The 16,078-nt window shown below is 44.4% G+C and overlaps 1 pseudogene; it reads left to right on the top strand.

Moving 5' to 3' along the window:
- The first annotated feature begins 951 nt into the window (after positions 1-951).
- LOC115415461 (prospero homeobox protein 1-like) overlaps positions 952-16,078 on the top strand; it is a 31,118-nt pseudogene continuing 15,991 nt past the window's right edge.

Here is a 16,078-nt window from a genome sequence, read left to right as displayed (position 1 = left end):
AGTTTTACTGCCACACGAAAGACAGAAAGATGTCTGAAAACATTTGCATTAAAATGTTGATTAAACGAAACAATCCTTAACAAAATTAACTTTGCATTCTTTTCCATTTTATTTGTATTTTTATTTTTTAAAAATAGTCAAATAATAAAGGTGCGACTTTTCCACTTCTTGTCCAGCTTATTCTAATACTTCCTCTCATCTTTTTATGGTTTTATCTGAAGTCGAAATAACTGTCCTTTTCCCTTTCTGAAAGTTCTCCCTTTAAGGTTTAAGATGGAACATAATGATAAATCGCACAATTAGATGTGAAGCTGTGTGTTTTATTGTGGCTCAGGGAGTGCAATGTCAAAGTGCGTAACGATTCTTACTCGCGCAGTCGGTGATTTGAGAAGAAAGACATTTGTAAGAGTGGTATTTCCTTTTTTCCTCTCTCTCTCTTTAGTTGCATGCTCAAGTCCCATTCTCTGGTCAAGTTCAGTGCGTTGTTCTCCCGACCGGACGGACGGTTCTTATTGGTAGGTTGCGACAGTTACATCACGCCGCTCATGACGCGCACGTCTTCCTGTTTCCTTCAGCCGCGTCTTAAGTGAATCTTAGTGGCGGAGGAGCGCTTCAGCATCCAGTCCTCTGCATCCAGTGCGCCTCGGAGACGCACACACAGAGCCTCTCTCTCTCTCTCTCTTGCACTCTCTCTATGTCTCTCACTCTTTTAGTCACAGCAGAGGATAGAGGGAGAAACCGACACGCGAGAGCTCTTTTCATCTTCTATATTTTTCCTATTTGTTCCTTTCTCTCGCGTCGCTGACTTTATTCCAGCTCTTCCTTCTCTGAGAAATTGTTATATTCCAGCATCCTGCAATCCGCCGGGCTCTGCGTATATTCTCTTTTTTGCCGTAGGAGTTCAGGTTGTCCCCCTCTTCATCTAAAGGGTAAGTAACCTTGTCCTCGGATACCTCCCTCTCTTGTTCTTTTTTCTGCCTCGCCTGCGCACGGTGGGCGGAAAAAATAAACCAAATCAAACATCATTAACGAGGAAATTTATTCTGGTGAACAACAGCTAATCATATCTATGCGACATTATTTGCTCTGTTTCGTTCCGCTCATCTTGATATGTGGTAAGAGTTGCGTTGAGCAGCCTGTGTATTTTGCGAGGATGATTTGCGGACGGTAGCCCAACCTTCCCCATCAAAGCGGAGATCAAGTTGATTTGCAACTTTGCAAAGTAAGTTTGGAAGCGTGTGTTTTTAAAACGGGAAACTGGATTTAAAGGTCGATTTAGTTGGAAAACTCAGTTGACTTGTCTTGTCCCATGTTTCACGAAAAAGCTTGAATTTGCAACTACCTCACATTGTCTTTGTCCGGTTGTCTAAAGCGCATTTTACACCTCTTATCAAGTTTGACTCGGAATTCATGTCCAGATAGTTGCAGAATGTTGAGTTTCTTAGTTTTTGCGGCTGTGTTGTGTTTCTTTCTGGAGACGCATTCGGTCAAATGAGAGAAAACGCCGCTTACATGTTTAACACCGTGCGCAACTCTGTCAGTGTTACTTAGCACTGCGCGTAAAGACAATATGCTTTAACTTTACCATTCTACAAAAACTCGAATTGGACTCTTGTTTAGACTCAGAAAAAGTTCCAGCAACAGTTTAATTCAGAACATTTTCCAACCTCAACTCATCAGAAGCTGGAGTGGAGTTAACAGTAGGAGCAGAAAGTTGGAAACATCTAAGGTGTTTTTTTGTTTATCAGTCGCGCACATTTAGGGGCTTGAAATGTTTATAAAGGTTTTCTACCAGACAGAGGGAGAGAGAGTGCGCATGGGCAATGGAGGACAGGTGCACCGTCGGAAAAGACAGGTGCTAGTGACTATTTCAAGCTCATTGTTAAGATCCTGAGGCGATCAAGTCAAGTTTTTTCTTTTTTTTTTTTTTTCTAGGAGATGTATCACCTCTTGTCTGAACTCCTGGTTATGCCTGTCAAGTCTCGAGCCAAAGCTATTCATCAAAAGGTTTTATTTTAGAATAGTGCTGCTCTTACTTCAACAGGACATTTTTAGGGAAATTATTTAATCCATCTTGTCAAACAACAAATTTGAAATTTAACAGCTTCATGGTGATAATTTATTGTTTTTCTGCGGTGTCAGTCAAACAGTGCATTTCAGTTATGCGATGCATCACACTACACAAACTATGCCAACAGCGAAGTGTGAGTCTCAGTGTGTGTGTGTTAGTGTTTTTGTTTGACTGACTTTTAACGAGGTGACGATGACAGGGTTCTTAAATTCACAACAAGAAAAACTTTTACATCTCACCCTTGTTAAATCTCCCATTCTGGATCCTTAACACTAATATTAGATAAAATCAAATGCCTAATATTATAACAAAATCTAACACAGGTCTTATCCAGTTTTTTTTTTTTTTTTTTAAATTTCTGTCATTAAAATAGAAAGTCCAGATTTATTTTGAAGTGTATTTTCGACTGAGCAGTGTTACACTCTTACTCTGTGACTATGCTTTTTTGAGAAGTGTAAAAAGAAAAAATCAATTTGCAGAAAAAAAATTAAAAATTCAGTTCCTGTTTTAAAAATATTTACTAACTTTATAAATGTTAAAATAATCAAAGCTGAGGCGTCTGGATCACAGTGTGTCTTCTAATATCACTATATGTGTGACAGGACGGATCTGATGAAGTTCTGACTAAGGACACTACTGCTTACATTGTGTCATTGATGCAGGCCTGTACTGACAAACGTTTTGCTTTCAGAGGGGCATTAGGGTTTTTGTAAGAGCGATTTAAGTTGCTCCTTGCCAGAGTTGACCCTTGCGACCTATTCATTTGAGCAGAATTAACTGCCCTTGCCAGATGAAAAGACAAACAAAAAACATAGAAGTGAGCTCACGCTGGCACCAAAATCAATAGGCCTACTTTGTTTCTTTTATGTGTCACTCTCCCTTTTTGCCTAAGATATGATGGTCATATTGATTAATGTGGACACAAGACTTGAATCTTAAAATTACAAAATGTATGAAAACGCTTACATATAAGAACATTTTCTCAAGCCCCTAACAAAATAGGATTTAGAAAAACATCAACAGTGGTGTGTACAATGTGAACTACTTTTCCTTCATACGCAACATTTTCAGATAATCTTAACCCTATTTCTTTTTAAATATTTTTTAGTTAATAGCTCCTGCATAGGCTCACACGGCACAAACATGTAAATGAGGACAAGTACTTAAGTAATTATCATAATTTTATGCAGCTTTGTGTTCGTGGGAACTGGTTCAGTGTCTCATGGCGTGTAACAGGGGACAGGATAAATGTAGGACTTTGCCCTGGAATGTTGCGCCAAGGCCTAATTCTGACCCCATCTTGCCTGGTCTCCATATACCTCTGTTACTGGTCCTCACAGCAAGAATGTAATCATGTTCTAGTCCTTGTAGAACATGATAGTAGGGATCACACCTGCTTTATATAAAAGATGTACTGTATGCGTTTCAGGTGATGCAAATTATAAAGATTTTATTGTTACAGACTTTCAAGCCTTTCTTTTCTTTTCTTTTCTGCATTTAGTATTGAAATTAAAATTGTCTAAGAGCAGTGAATTAGAATATTGGATATTTTTCACTCTAATGAGTCATGTATCTGAATTTTTGCCCACAGGTACTCAGAGGCTTCGATCCAAGAGGACTGACTTTGCGGGATATGGCCCAATAGCAGCAGCCCGTGATGCCGGACCATGACAGCGACTCCCTTCTGAACAGACAGGACCAAGCGAAGACGTGTGGACATTGGTGTTAAGAGGACCGTGGGCAGCACAGCTTCCTCCACAGCAGCAGCCACAGCAGCAACCACTGATAACATTGCCCGCGCCAAAGCAGCCATTTTCAGTGCCATGAACTCTCTGAGCTCTCACTCTCACCACGGATCAGACACAGACTCCATGGATTGCTCTGTAGTGCAGCCACATGGTGGGCCTGGCGTTGTGTCAGCTAGCGACAGTGAGTCCAAGTCTAATGTACTACGAAAGCTACTGAAGCGGGCCAACTCATATGAGGACACCATGATGCCCTTCCCTGGCACCACCATTATCTCCCAGCTTCTCAAGAATAACATGGCTAAAAATGGAGGAGGACCAGAACGGGGAGAAAGAGGAGACAGGGGTGAAAGAGGGGACGTGGGCTTCCCCAGCTCAGGGCTCTCTAATACAAGTTCAGAAGCCCCCCAAGAAGACGCCTGTAGTAATTCCTCCCAGGACAGCACCCCTCAGGAGTGCTTGTCACCATTTGGCCGTCCTCCTGGCCTAGGCACCTTTGACATTGAACGTCTCAATGATGAACACCTGCGTGCCAAGCGAGCCCGAGTAGAGAACATATTCGTGGTATGAGCCACTCACCCAGCGTGGTGGTACCTGCTGCTTCCCGCCATGAGCGTGACCATGAGATGGATGGAGAACGTGAGATGGAGTTAGACTGCCCGCCCCCGCAGTCTCAGCAGCAGGCCCCCAGCAGCCCACGGGGCGGTGAGGTGTGCAGCAGCAGCCGGGAGAACAAGCGTAAGCAGCGTCTGCCTCAGCAGCAGCAGCAGAGCTTCACACAGCTGGTGTGCCAGAGGAAAGAACAGAAGCAGGAGGAGCGACGGCAACTAAAGCTGCAGCTGGAGGACATGCAGAAGCAGCTGCGCCAGCTGCAGGAGAAGTTCTTTCAGATCTACGACTCAACTGACGACTCAGAACATAACGACCTCCACAATGACCTCCATAATGACATAGGAAACATGTCAGAGGACAGTCCGGCCAGGTCTGACACCGGCGGTGATGACAGGGGTGGAGATGACTTGCGCTCTGACAATGAGATGTCTGACCTGGACCCAGGCCATTTCCTGGACAGGGCGCGGGCGTTACTTCAGGAACAGGCCCTGTTGGCGGACGGAGAGAAGCCAAGAAGAGAGGGGCTCGGCCGAAGCAAAGGACAGGGAGGTCCAGGCTCCTCCATGCACGCTGAAGGTAAACAGCTGGCAGAAACGCTGAAGCAGGAGCTCAATTCAGCCATGACGCAGGTGGTGGACACAGTGGTTAAGGTGTTTGCCAAGCCTCCACGCCCCACACCCAGCAGGCCTTCCCTCCACTTTCCATACCTCCTGAAAGGTTTCCGGCTGCAGTAAATGGAGACAATCCCAACTTCCACACCGCCACCAGCGGCTGCAGTGCTTTGGCGATGTCATCATTCCCAACCCACTAGACTCCTTTGCTGCATACCCGGGATGCCAGGCACAGCCAATGACCAAACTGAGGCTCTGCCATGGTAGTGAGGAAGACACCCAGTGAGCACCACCACCAGTCCACAGCTGTAGGTGCACATGGCGGCCACCACCACCCTCCCTCCACCCGTCTTCACTCTCTGCCTCTATGGGCTTTAGCCCCCCTCCTTCAGGACACCCCTTTCCCCTGCCACTCATGGGCTACCCTTTCCAGAGTCCCCTGGGTGCACCTACAGGTGGCTACCCAGGCAAGGAGCGTTCCTCACCAGACTCCATGGACCTGTCCCGGGAAACCACCAGCCTGAGGACCAAGATGGCATCAGGTCACCACTTGAGTCACCACCATCGCTCTTGTTCACCAGCACACCCTGGCAGCACAGCTGAGGGCCTGTCCTTGTCCCTCATCAAATCTGAGTGCAGTGACCTCCAGGACATGGCTGACATCTCACCCTACTCAGGCAGCAACGTATCCTTAAGAAAAATCTTCTTGGTATGAGTGTGTGTGTGGAGGTTTTGTGAGAAATACTCAAACAAATGGCTCAGTTCAAAATTTTCTGGAGTCTACAGGGTAATGATCTAAAACGAAAAATAGTCAAATCAAAATTTAGTACGTAACACTTATATACTGCATAACAGCAGAAAGATCTCACCCTTAGGCTTCATTAGAAGTAAGAAGAAATAAGAATATGTGTATGGCAGTGACTACCTCTGTACATAGACACTAGATTTTTCATCTGCTCTACAAAGTGTTAAAAATCAAATCTTTCTGAACCTCTTTGAAACTAGCCTAAGATACTGAGAAATTGTTGATGAATCACTTTTCCTCCCACTGCTGTTCTCTCTATTCCATTGTACTGCCTTGTTATATTTATTTTATACTTCTTCCTTCTCACAGCACCAGACAACCTTTTCTTCCATCTTCAACCTTGAGTGCTTTAAAAGCTCTCTTGTCACATATCACTTACTTGCAAAGATTAGGTCCCCACGACATTTACTGCCCCAATTCCTTTTATAAAAATGGTCCCAAAGAAGGAAGGAGATAGCATAATGAAACTTGGCAAACAATGGTCTTATATAGCCTCCCTTATAGTTTAACCCCAGTGTGCCCCAATCATGCCCTGTGGATAAAGAGGCTATCCCCTATGGGAGGCTCAAATTGAATCCCCTGGGGAGTCAAGACTAATAGCTTAAACAGATACATTCAGGCCCTTCTCTGTTTCTGCTATACCTCCTTAGTCTCCAAGTATTCAACACCCCCTAACCCTTATGAAAGTTTCATTTGTGTCACACTGGTTGTTCTTGGAAGCTTTGTCTTTGAGTCATTCCCATTCATTGCATGTTTGAGTAATCAATCCAACCTTTTTACCTGTTGAGGTAAAGTCTATGTTTAACGCGTTGGCTGTCTTGATTTGGTATTGTGTGTACCTGAGCACCTACCCTTTCCTAGGTGTGTGTCTTTGTGTGTGTGCGCGCTTGTCACAAAAGGTTCGCCTGAGGACTCGGTAAAGATGTATATTTATGATTGCTTGTGTTTTCTCTTGTGTTCCTCTTATCATCCATCGCTGTTGTAAAAGCCCACAATCATTGTCGTTTCTTTTCTCTTTTTTTCATTTCATAAAGATCTGTCAACAGCCTGGGGGCCCTTCGGCTGTTGCTTGGCAGCCAAATACTTCTTTTTTTGTTTTCCCTCCCTGCAAACCCCCCTCCTCCCTGTCTTTTCTTTGAAGCGGACGTTAACAGGTGTTTGCAGCGAGCTGTTTATCTTTCATTACCTCGCCTTGTCTTGTCTTCTGACCCAAGGGTGAACGCTTTCCAGAGATCCATAATCCTTTGCTTCTACTGGTTCCCGATGGAGGGATGAAAAGAGAAAAGGGAGAGAGGAAATACACAGACTGAGAGAAAGTAGAAAACAATCAAACAATAAGCACATATGCCAGATGCTGTGGCTTTCATAGTAGCATTTATAAATTCAGGGCATTAACAGATGTACTTCCCTAAATGGAAAGAATAGATATAACAACATGTCCACATGTGCTGTTTTTTTAGTTTTTATTTTTGATTCCCAGAGTTTACTCCACAGGTCTGGAACAAAGTTTAATATTTTTAACAAGTAGCTTTGTAATTCAATTTCATATTATATTTATGAAATCTTTTTTTTTTTTTTTTTCCATTTTTTAATGTTTGATATTTCAGTAGTTTTCTGTTTCCTTCTTATTTTCAAGCGTCACAAGTCAGAGACAGCTTGTCAGACATTTTGTGAGGTGTGTTCAAGTTCACCAGCTCTCAGCAGCATTGTGGAGCAGATGGCTGCTATCAATTTCCTCATTTGTTCTCAGTCCGACTCCAAATATTCTTGTCCTTACACCTAGAATTAGGAAGAGGAGCAGCTATTTTCCTCTCATGGCTTTGGGCTTTGGGGAAGTGTTGTGAGAATGATGATGTCTTGTCAGATGTGGCATGCGAACAGTGGGCCAGCTGGTATGAGTGCACCATCATGACAAAATAATAGCCTCGCATGCCACCCCTAAGTCCAATCACAATTACATTTGCAAGCTGTGAGTGAATTGGAAATGAAAATGCCTCATCAGGTGATATGAGCTTCTTAATTGTAAGCTGAAGGGAAACGATATTGCATTTATGCCTGCAGAGGAAAAACCTCAACGTCCTTTGTTGTAAAATAATTTTTTAATTTAAACGATAAAGGAAAAGTAATGCTAATCCTAATGAAAAAGCAAAAACAAATTAATCTAAGTGTAAGTGCGCAGCTTTCGCACAACAAATCCAACCTTGCCTTATTGAAAAAGAGCTCTTTTTTTTTTTTTTTTTTTTTTTTTGCTCTGTCTCTCCCTCTCGCTCTCTCTGTCTGAGGATCCATTGTATCCTTTCCACTTGGAGCAGATGGTGTGGTGTGGAGAGTGAAGTGCTGCTCTTTTGGCCAGGCCTGACAGAGTAACACCAGTCTGCCAGGGTTTCCCCCACAAGACCCTCGCTGCGTATACAACTAACTCCCTCTCTCTCTCTCTCTCTCTCTCTCTCTCTCTCTCTCTCTCTCTCTCTCTCTCTCTCCCTTTGCCTCTCTCTCACTGAATCAGACAAAGTAGACAGGGTCTTTAAGGAGCCAACCCAGCGTGGTTCAGCATTTGCTGGCTTTGCTGTGTAACCCTGAGGCCAAGGGCAATCCAATCTAGCAGCTGATGCCTTCTTCCCACTCTATAGTTACAGCTACATCTGGACACTTGACTGATTTTAACGATCACAGCCACCCCTGTAGATCATAAATAATGTCAACCAATGTATTTTGTCCACTCAAGTGTAAATAGTCTTCATGAAAACTTAGGGCTGCACCTTGTATATAATTTAAAGCCCGTATTGCCTTTGCTTGATGAAAACCCTCATTGAAACAGCCTGAGGTTTAATATGCAGCCCGCCCCCATCCCCATTCCCTTTTCAATGTCTTATCCTCCAGATTGATATTATCAGATGCATTATACGGCTGTTATTCACCATGGAAATGGCTTGGGCCGTTCGGTGGCGCAGATGTGTTTCAGTCCCCCCATCACCAGTGCAGTCCAAAGCCTCAGAGCCCCTCTTCTCCTTCTCCTCCTCCTTCTTTTGCTCCTCCAAGGGTTTGGCAGCAACAGAGAGCCTGGGGGGCAGGGGTGGAGCAGAGGGAGGAGGAGGGGATGTAATTGAAGGTTGGAACCATGCTATCCCTCAAGGTGCCCCCACCAGCCCATCTCCATCGTCTCTGCCGCTCAATCCAGCCGATCCATTAGGAAGACAAGGCCTCTGACATGTATTGTATATGGCCTATATGAGTACGAGAAGGTTGCTCACATTGCTTGGGCCAGTGTTTGGGACTATCTCCTAGACCTTGTTTGTCACTGATATTAAGCCAACAACACACTGTCATATTCAGGCTTGGCATGTGTTGCCGCCAAGCCATTAGGCCTTCTTGCCCGTCACTGGCGTTAACTGCTGTCTTTGTCTGTGATATGCAAATGTCTCCTTTTTTCTTCTTCCTTTTTTTGGGTGGAGGTTAGCATGGGGTATAGGCAAAGGCTTACTTTGACTATGAAATGAGCCTCCTTATGTAAAAGCATCGACTGTAGTGCTGGCCAGCGTTTTTATTTACCGTGACGCTCTCACACCTGATACGTACGATTCTAATTGCAGGCAAATGGTTTTGCCTTGATGCAATGTCTTCACCCCCCCTCTGGCAATCCTGTATTCATGCCTGAAAAAAAAATTTGGTTACCCCTCATCCAAATGATAATGTCTTACAAATGTGTTCCCAATTATTAGATGATATTATAAATAGCAACATTTGCTCTTACCTAACATAAAGTATTTTCCTCTGAATTGTGGTAAATGTCCTTAATGGCAGTTATTTCAGATCCAAGAGGGCCTCTCCCCAAATCATCTGAAGAAAGCCAAGCTCATGTTTTTCTACACCCGCTACCCAAGCTCTAATATGCTCAAGATGTTCTTCTCTGATGTCAAGGTGAGTACAAAATATATAACTCCAAATTTTGTAAAAGAAGCAGCGGACATCTTCTTAAATTGTAGTAGCTGTTCTATTAAAAATGTTTTCTTAATTTTCTAGAAATTTTCTGTCCCCTCTGTTACCTTGTGTTGTGTGTTTCCATCTACTCTTTCACCTTCTGTGTTTCCTCTTCATCAATGTAGGAAATTTGATTTATTAATTGTAATGTGCCTCAGTTACCATGTGTGTAAGCTTGTCCGTCTTGAAATGAGGTCCTTTTCTCTCACTAACTTATGGTTTTATGCAAAAGATGAAGAAGAGGAAGTTGAATGAGTTTACATGAGGGAGCTGGAGAGCCCATGAGTATTCTAAAGATAAAGAGCGGGATGAGTAATGGAGAGGTGGAGAGGGCAGAGAGGAGGATGGAGCCTAGAGACAGAGGAGTGGTTATCTGAGCAGGTGTAGAGAGGATGGTTTGGTGGAGGGAGGGGAGAACAGAAACACTCCGTTTTGGGAACAAGGATGAACATCATCTGCATCAGTGGGACTTTAATGAAGGAAATTTAGACAACAAAGCACTACCAAAAAAAAAAAAAAAAAAAAGCACAATGACACAATGGCCGTTGTAGTGTGTGACCGAGTTTGTTCATTTTGTTGTTGTTTGTGGTGTGTGCCCCCTCTTGGACCATACGGAGGGGTAAACACTGTGACAGATCCAGGCCATCTTATTCAAATCAGAAGATAAAAGGTTCCCTTTTCTCCCAGCTGCCCCCTCTTGGATGCCAATGCCACCAACCTCGACTTGCAGGTCACATGACTATCTCACAGCTCATCATTCGTTTAATCAGAAATCTTGGCGCATACTGGCAAAGCTAGCAGGCACCTGTAATCACTAATTCACAAAAAATGTCTCGATTTTACTGCGTACACCTGATCTGATTTTTCATCATGTTCTGCAGTTAAGATGTTTCAGCAAAATTACTATTCAAGTTTTTTGTTTCACTTACTAATCATTACCAAGGAAGTGGCCTCATCATATATGAGATCCTTAAACAAGGTCAAGATAGTTAAGGGGATTATGAGTCATTTAAGTTTGTTTTTGTTTTCAGTTGAGAACAGTGGAATTAGACTGTAAATTAGCAGACATGTATGGGAATGAGACTATCTAATTAGATTCAGCTAATGTGGCCTCTTAGCAAGTGACTGTCCTCAGACAAAGTCTTGACAGCGATGTCTCAACTAATCAGGTCTTGACTGTAAAGGACCTAATGAACGTGGGAAGTGGGTTGACCTAACAACTGGGGGACGCTGTGGCTGTTGTTCTTCTTGAATAAGCTTCTTTAAAATTCTGACTTTTTTTTTGACTTCTGGTGTTGTTAAAATGTTTTGACATGTGTCATCATAGTGATGTTAATGATGGCCTAAATATCATCCTCTTAGCTTTAAGACGTCTTATTAGTATTGCTGATATTGTTTTGATCCAGGGTGCATAATTAGAGCAGATTAAAGAATAGATTAGATAAAGTTATTCAGTCAATTAATTCAAGTCAGCTAATGTTGATACCTTTGTAATGTGTGAGGGTTTTCTTTAGTATTTAATGGCAGTTTGGAGCATGATATGATAGAGATTTCCTTCGATTTTCATGCTAACACAACCTGACACACACCCCCTGCTTTCTTTGTCTATCTGTCGCTCTCTCAGTGTTTGGACCAGTCATGTGCTATGGAGTAGCAGAGGTCAGGAGGGTTTCCCCTTTGCTATATGTCATTCCTTCTCTTTTCTTTTTTTCGCTGATGGTGTGGCATGGTATGTGTGCCTCGGCGGGGCCGGGGAGAAAGAAAAGCCAGCCGCTGGATTTGAGTCGCCGCAGTAACAAAAGCCCGCTTTCCAGGGCCGCTTTTTGTGTGCAGTCAGCCAATAGGCAGCCGGAGATTATCTCCCACAATTCACCCCTGCGAAAACAGGAAACGTTGGAAAGCCCTGATGACTGTGAAGGGGCTTACGAGAGAGAGGGGGAGAAAGAGAGAGGGAGGGGGGAGGCCCGTACAGGCTTCTCTGTCTTTCTGCTCCTCTCTCCGGTTGTTCTGGATGTAGCTTAGCACTCTGAGGTCATCTGTGTGTTTTCTGCTCCATTGTTGACCACTCTGTCGGGGAAAGTGTTGGCGAGGGACACACTCTGGCTTTTCAGCAACATTTTTACCCAAAGCAAGCATAAGACAAAACTATTAAATATTTACTTTTCATGTCCATATTAATAGATTAAAAAACTTGGACAGTTAAAGTGACAGAATACTTTGGCAGCTGTCTAATATGTTTTAAACCAAGGATACTTAAGTGTTTTTCTATTCTGGACTTAGTATGCATCAGTCCAACAGCAGGACGTGGGTGTGTGTGCATGTGTATGTGTGCCACTTTCTATCTTGTGCTGTTAGCACTAAGCGCTGACCTTTCACAGGCTCTTGAGTGTGAGTGTGAGAAACACGCTCTCCCTGTCTCTCTCTCATCTGCCTCTCAGCCGGCCGTGCACACATACACACTCTTCTGCACACTTAGATGCTCAAACGCAGTGTGGTGACCGAGCGAACACACACACACACACAGACACACATTTTCCTCGCTGCATCTCATGTCTCTGCTGGCTGACCCCTGCCAGCTCTGATTAAGGAGCTGCAGTGATGTGCTCCTTTGAACCGATTCCCTCCTTTTACACTGAACACTCTTGTCCTTAGCAGCTATCAGGGGGTCTCTGTACCCCACCGGCAACTTAATGAACCAAGACTGCTGGAAGCTGCAGGGGGGACTTGCCAAAATTGACTCCCTAGAGCAACTACGTGGGTATAATGTAATTTACCTGCACGTACGTAAATATCCCCTCTTCTGTGTGTACTCTGCTATGAATAACACTGTTCTATTCAGTTGCAGTGGCTGTGGCACATCTTCTCCAGCGCTGTCAGTATATAAAGCAATCCTTGTCCAAAGTGACAAATCTATCCGTCACTCGGCTGCAGTGACACTAAAGGGTCTCCTGCGTGAGCGATGGCAACTCTTTCACTGACTTTAATCTCAGTATGTAGCTCACACAGATGCACACACAGGCTTGCAGACATCAACCCCAATTCTCTAATGTCTCAGGTTCCCAAGACAATTTTACGATCCACAAACAACAAATGTTTAAACTTCCCTGACCACAGAAGGCCAAGTTAAGTAAAAAAAAAAAAAAGTGTGTTTGTGCTCTGTCACACTCCACCGTCTGATACATTGTGTGTGCTTAAGAATAGCCTGGTGCAGCTGATGTATTTGTAAGTGTCAGTAGTTTGTTTGTTTGACACTCCGATGTCACGACCCTGGCTTGCTGACTGCTCACGTTCCGACCCTCGCCCCCCCTCCACATCAAAACGGCATTGTCCGATGGCGCTGACCTGCGCCCGTCCTCCTCTTCTCCCCGCCTCCCCCCCTCCCTTCCTCATTTCCCCATTTATGCTCACCCTGCACTTTAGGACAGGCACCATGCTACCCCTCCTCTACCCCTACACACACCCTCCCAAACCCCTGCCAAACAATGTCAGGCGGACTTATTCTTTTCCACTTCACCATTATGTCATCCACTGATCATTCCAGAAAGCCACTGCCCTCTTCTCTAGCCCCGTCCCACCTTGATCCAACTATCTGGCCAACTTTTCTGGTCGTCTTTTCTATTCTCTTACCACACGCAAGCCTGCGAAGATGGGCCTGTGTGTGGTGTTTGCTTGACTGCCATCCCAGATTGTGAAGAGTGTGCGTGTATGTTTGTGTGTGTCGAACAATAGCCAGAGCCTAATCTCCATGTCAAAACCGCTCTGCCTCCCCAGCGAGCAGTCCCGCTCAGCGTTTAGTAGCGTTTTGTCCCTCCATTCTTCCAACACCACAAAAAGAGCAGAGGGGAGGGAGGAGTGAACGCCTGTATGTGTGTGTATGTGTGTGTGTGTGCTGTTTGTGTGGATGAAGGATGTGCATGAGGGTTGAGGGATATCAAGTTCTCAGATGCAGATTATGAAAGAAAGATTGATGATTTTGGAGTGAAATAAAGATCTTATTTGGGTGTTTTTTAGGTGAGTGTAAAGGATTTAAGTAGGACGTTTTAGGGTGACTGGGCCAGGCAGTCACCATGAGCCCCTGAGGGCCTTATCTAGTGGTTTGGATGTTTAGACAGTTTGTTTTCACTGCTGAGACCAGGCGGAAAAAGAGCCGGGACTGGCCGAGGCTCTTAATAGGTTTACCTCGCCCTATTGAATCCAGTCGAGCGGCACAGATCAGATAGCTACATCCTTCTCCGCAGCGCTTATCATCTCCGTCTCTGTCTCTTTTTCTTTCTTTTTTGCTCTTTTTCCTTCTTCTTTCTTCCTGCCTGGGAGGTGCAGAGAGGGGAGGAGAATCAGAGTGTAATTGGTGAATGGGGTTAAGTACATGTTTGAGCCCCCCTGCTGGCCAGGGCGCTTCAGATGATGACTTAATCGTTTTTCTGGTCAATTATGTGTTTGCGGTCTCACCCTCCCCACCCCTCCGACGTCTCCCTCCACTCTCAGGGTTATGATAGGGGGGAGGTCTGCTCCCAGTGGGGAAGATGAACCACACACACTCTCCCGCTGTCTCTTTTCTCTCCCTCCTCCTTGCTAGCTGTCTTACTTAATGTCTCTATTATCTTCCCTCACACCACGACCTGTGTTCTCTCCTGCTCGTATCTTTTATCTCTCTTCTGTTGTTCTTTTAAGTCATCCCCTCACGCATGGATCCCTGATGTGAAACGACATGTTCTCTTCCACCTTTTCTTCCCCTTATTCTCAAATCCAGCAGCTTATTAAACTTTCCACAACAGTCTTCCCCCCTTTTTTTTTACTTGCATGACTTTTTTTCCATTTAGAAATACCACTTATTCCACCTGGATTTTAACCCCACTGAACAATAATACTGACACCTTTCACAACGCTTTGCTCTTCCGTTTCAGTTTAACCGCTGCATAACCTCCCAGCTGATCAAGTGGTTCAGCAACTTTAGGGAGTTCTACTACATCCAGATGGAGAAGTTCGCCCGCCAGTCCATCAACGCGGCTCCACCGGAGCTGAGGAGTTGAGGCTCAGCCGTTGACTGCGAGCTCTTCCGGGCCCTCAACATGCACTACAACAAGGCCAATGACTTTGAGGTAAACACAGGACACCTTTCTGAAATCGTGTATATCTGCTGTGAAAGCTGTTTGATCAAATGAAAGGGAGGTTTAGGGACATGCCAAATTGTAAGAGGTAGAGCTGAGAAATAATGCAGTTCCTATCAAAAAACGTTGATTTCACCTGATACCTTGCGGTGCAGATGGTTAGTGTGACACCATCTCACTGTGTCCTCTCTGACACGCCTCACTGGGACTGTTCCAGAGTTCCAATCTCTTATACATCCTGCCACAATCACTACACTGTACAATAACATATATTACCTCGTCCTTGTAAAATCAACCCTTTCAACATAATGAGCGAAGGTAAACGCTCCATGGGAGAATTTCTTAACTCTAAACATAATCCTTCAGCATTAGATGGGAACTATTTTTTTTCTAAAATGTGCACCGCTGCCTTCAGTAATAAACAGATGTAAGGAACTCCCATCCAATGAGGAAGAAACCTGACTGACACTTTGCTTGTTTTGCCTCTTCCTCACTGTTCAATTCCCCTCAGTGGTTAGAAGCGTGTATGTGTGTGACTGTGCAAAGGTGTGTTTCAGAAAGTTAAACCACATTTTACTTCCCTGTCCTCATTTTCCTCTCGTCACCAGTCAGATACGTGTGTAACTGTCTTCCCGTAATTGTAATCATAAATTCTCGGCATGCAGCTTCACCTTTAATGCGTTTCATTTTTCACACTTCTCCTTTTGCCACCTTCCCATGTGTTGTGTGTGTGTGGTGTGTGTGTAGTGTGTGTGTGTGTGTGTGTGTGTAACATTTCAGGTCTCCAGTGCTCTCTCTCAATGTCAGCTGACAATAGACCTTTAAAAAGCTTGTGTTTAGAGGGACCAAGACTGATCTGGGTTTGTGTGTGTGCGTCTATGTGTGTATTTGTAAGAAAGACAGAGTCTATGTGAGAGAGTGTGTGTTGGTGTATGTGTGGGAGTGTTTTGTTGTTGCTGCATTTCCCAGTGTCCTGTTCACCTCGAAGGGTACAGCCGTCCCTTGGACCGGCCTGGCATGCTGGCAAAGCACTTCTCCAGTGTGTGTGTGAGGGTGTGTGTGTGTGTGTGTCACTTTGAGGGGGGAAAAAATCTCACTGTTATCAAGGTTAAGCGTCCTACTGTTTTAGTGAGAGGAAGGGGAGAGAA

The sequence above is a fragment of the Sphaeramia orbicularis genome, chromosome 24 (assembly GCF_902148855.1).
Source record: "Sphaeramia orbicularis chromosome 24, fSphaOr1.1, whole genome shotgun sequence".
Taxonomy (NCBI): Eukaryota; Metazoa; Chordata; class Actinopteri; order Kurtiformes; family Apogonidae; genus Sphaeramia; species Sphaeramia orbicularis.
Note: the sequence above shows the minus strand (reverse complement) of the source record. Positions and strands in the feature narration are given on the sequence as shown.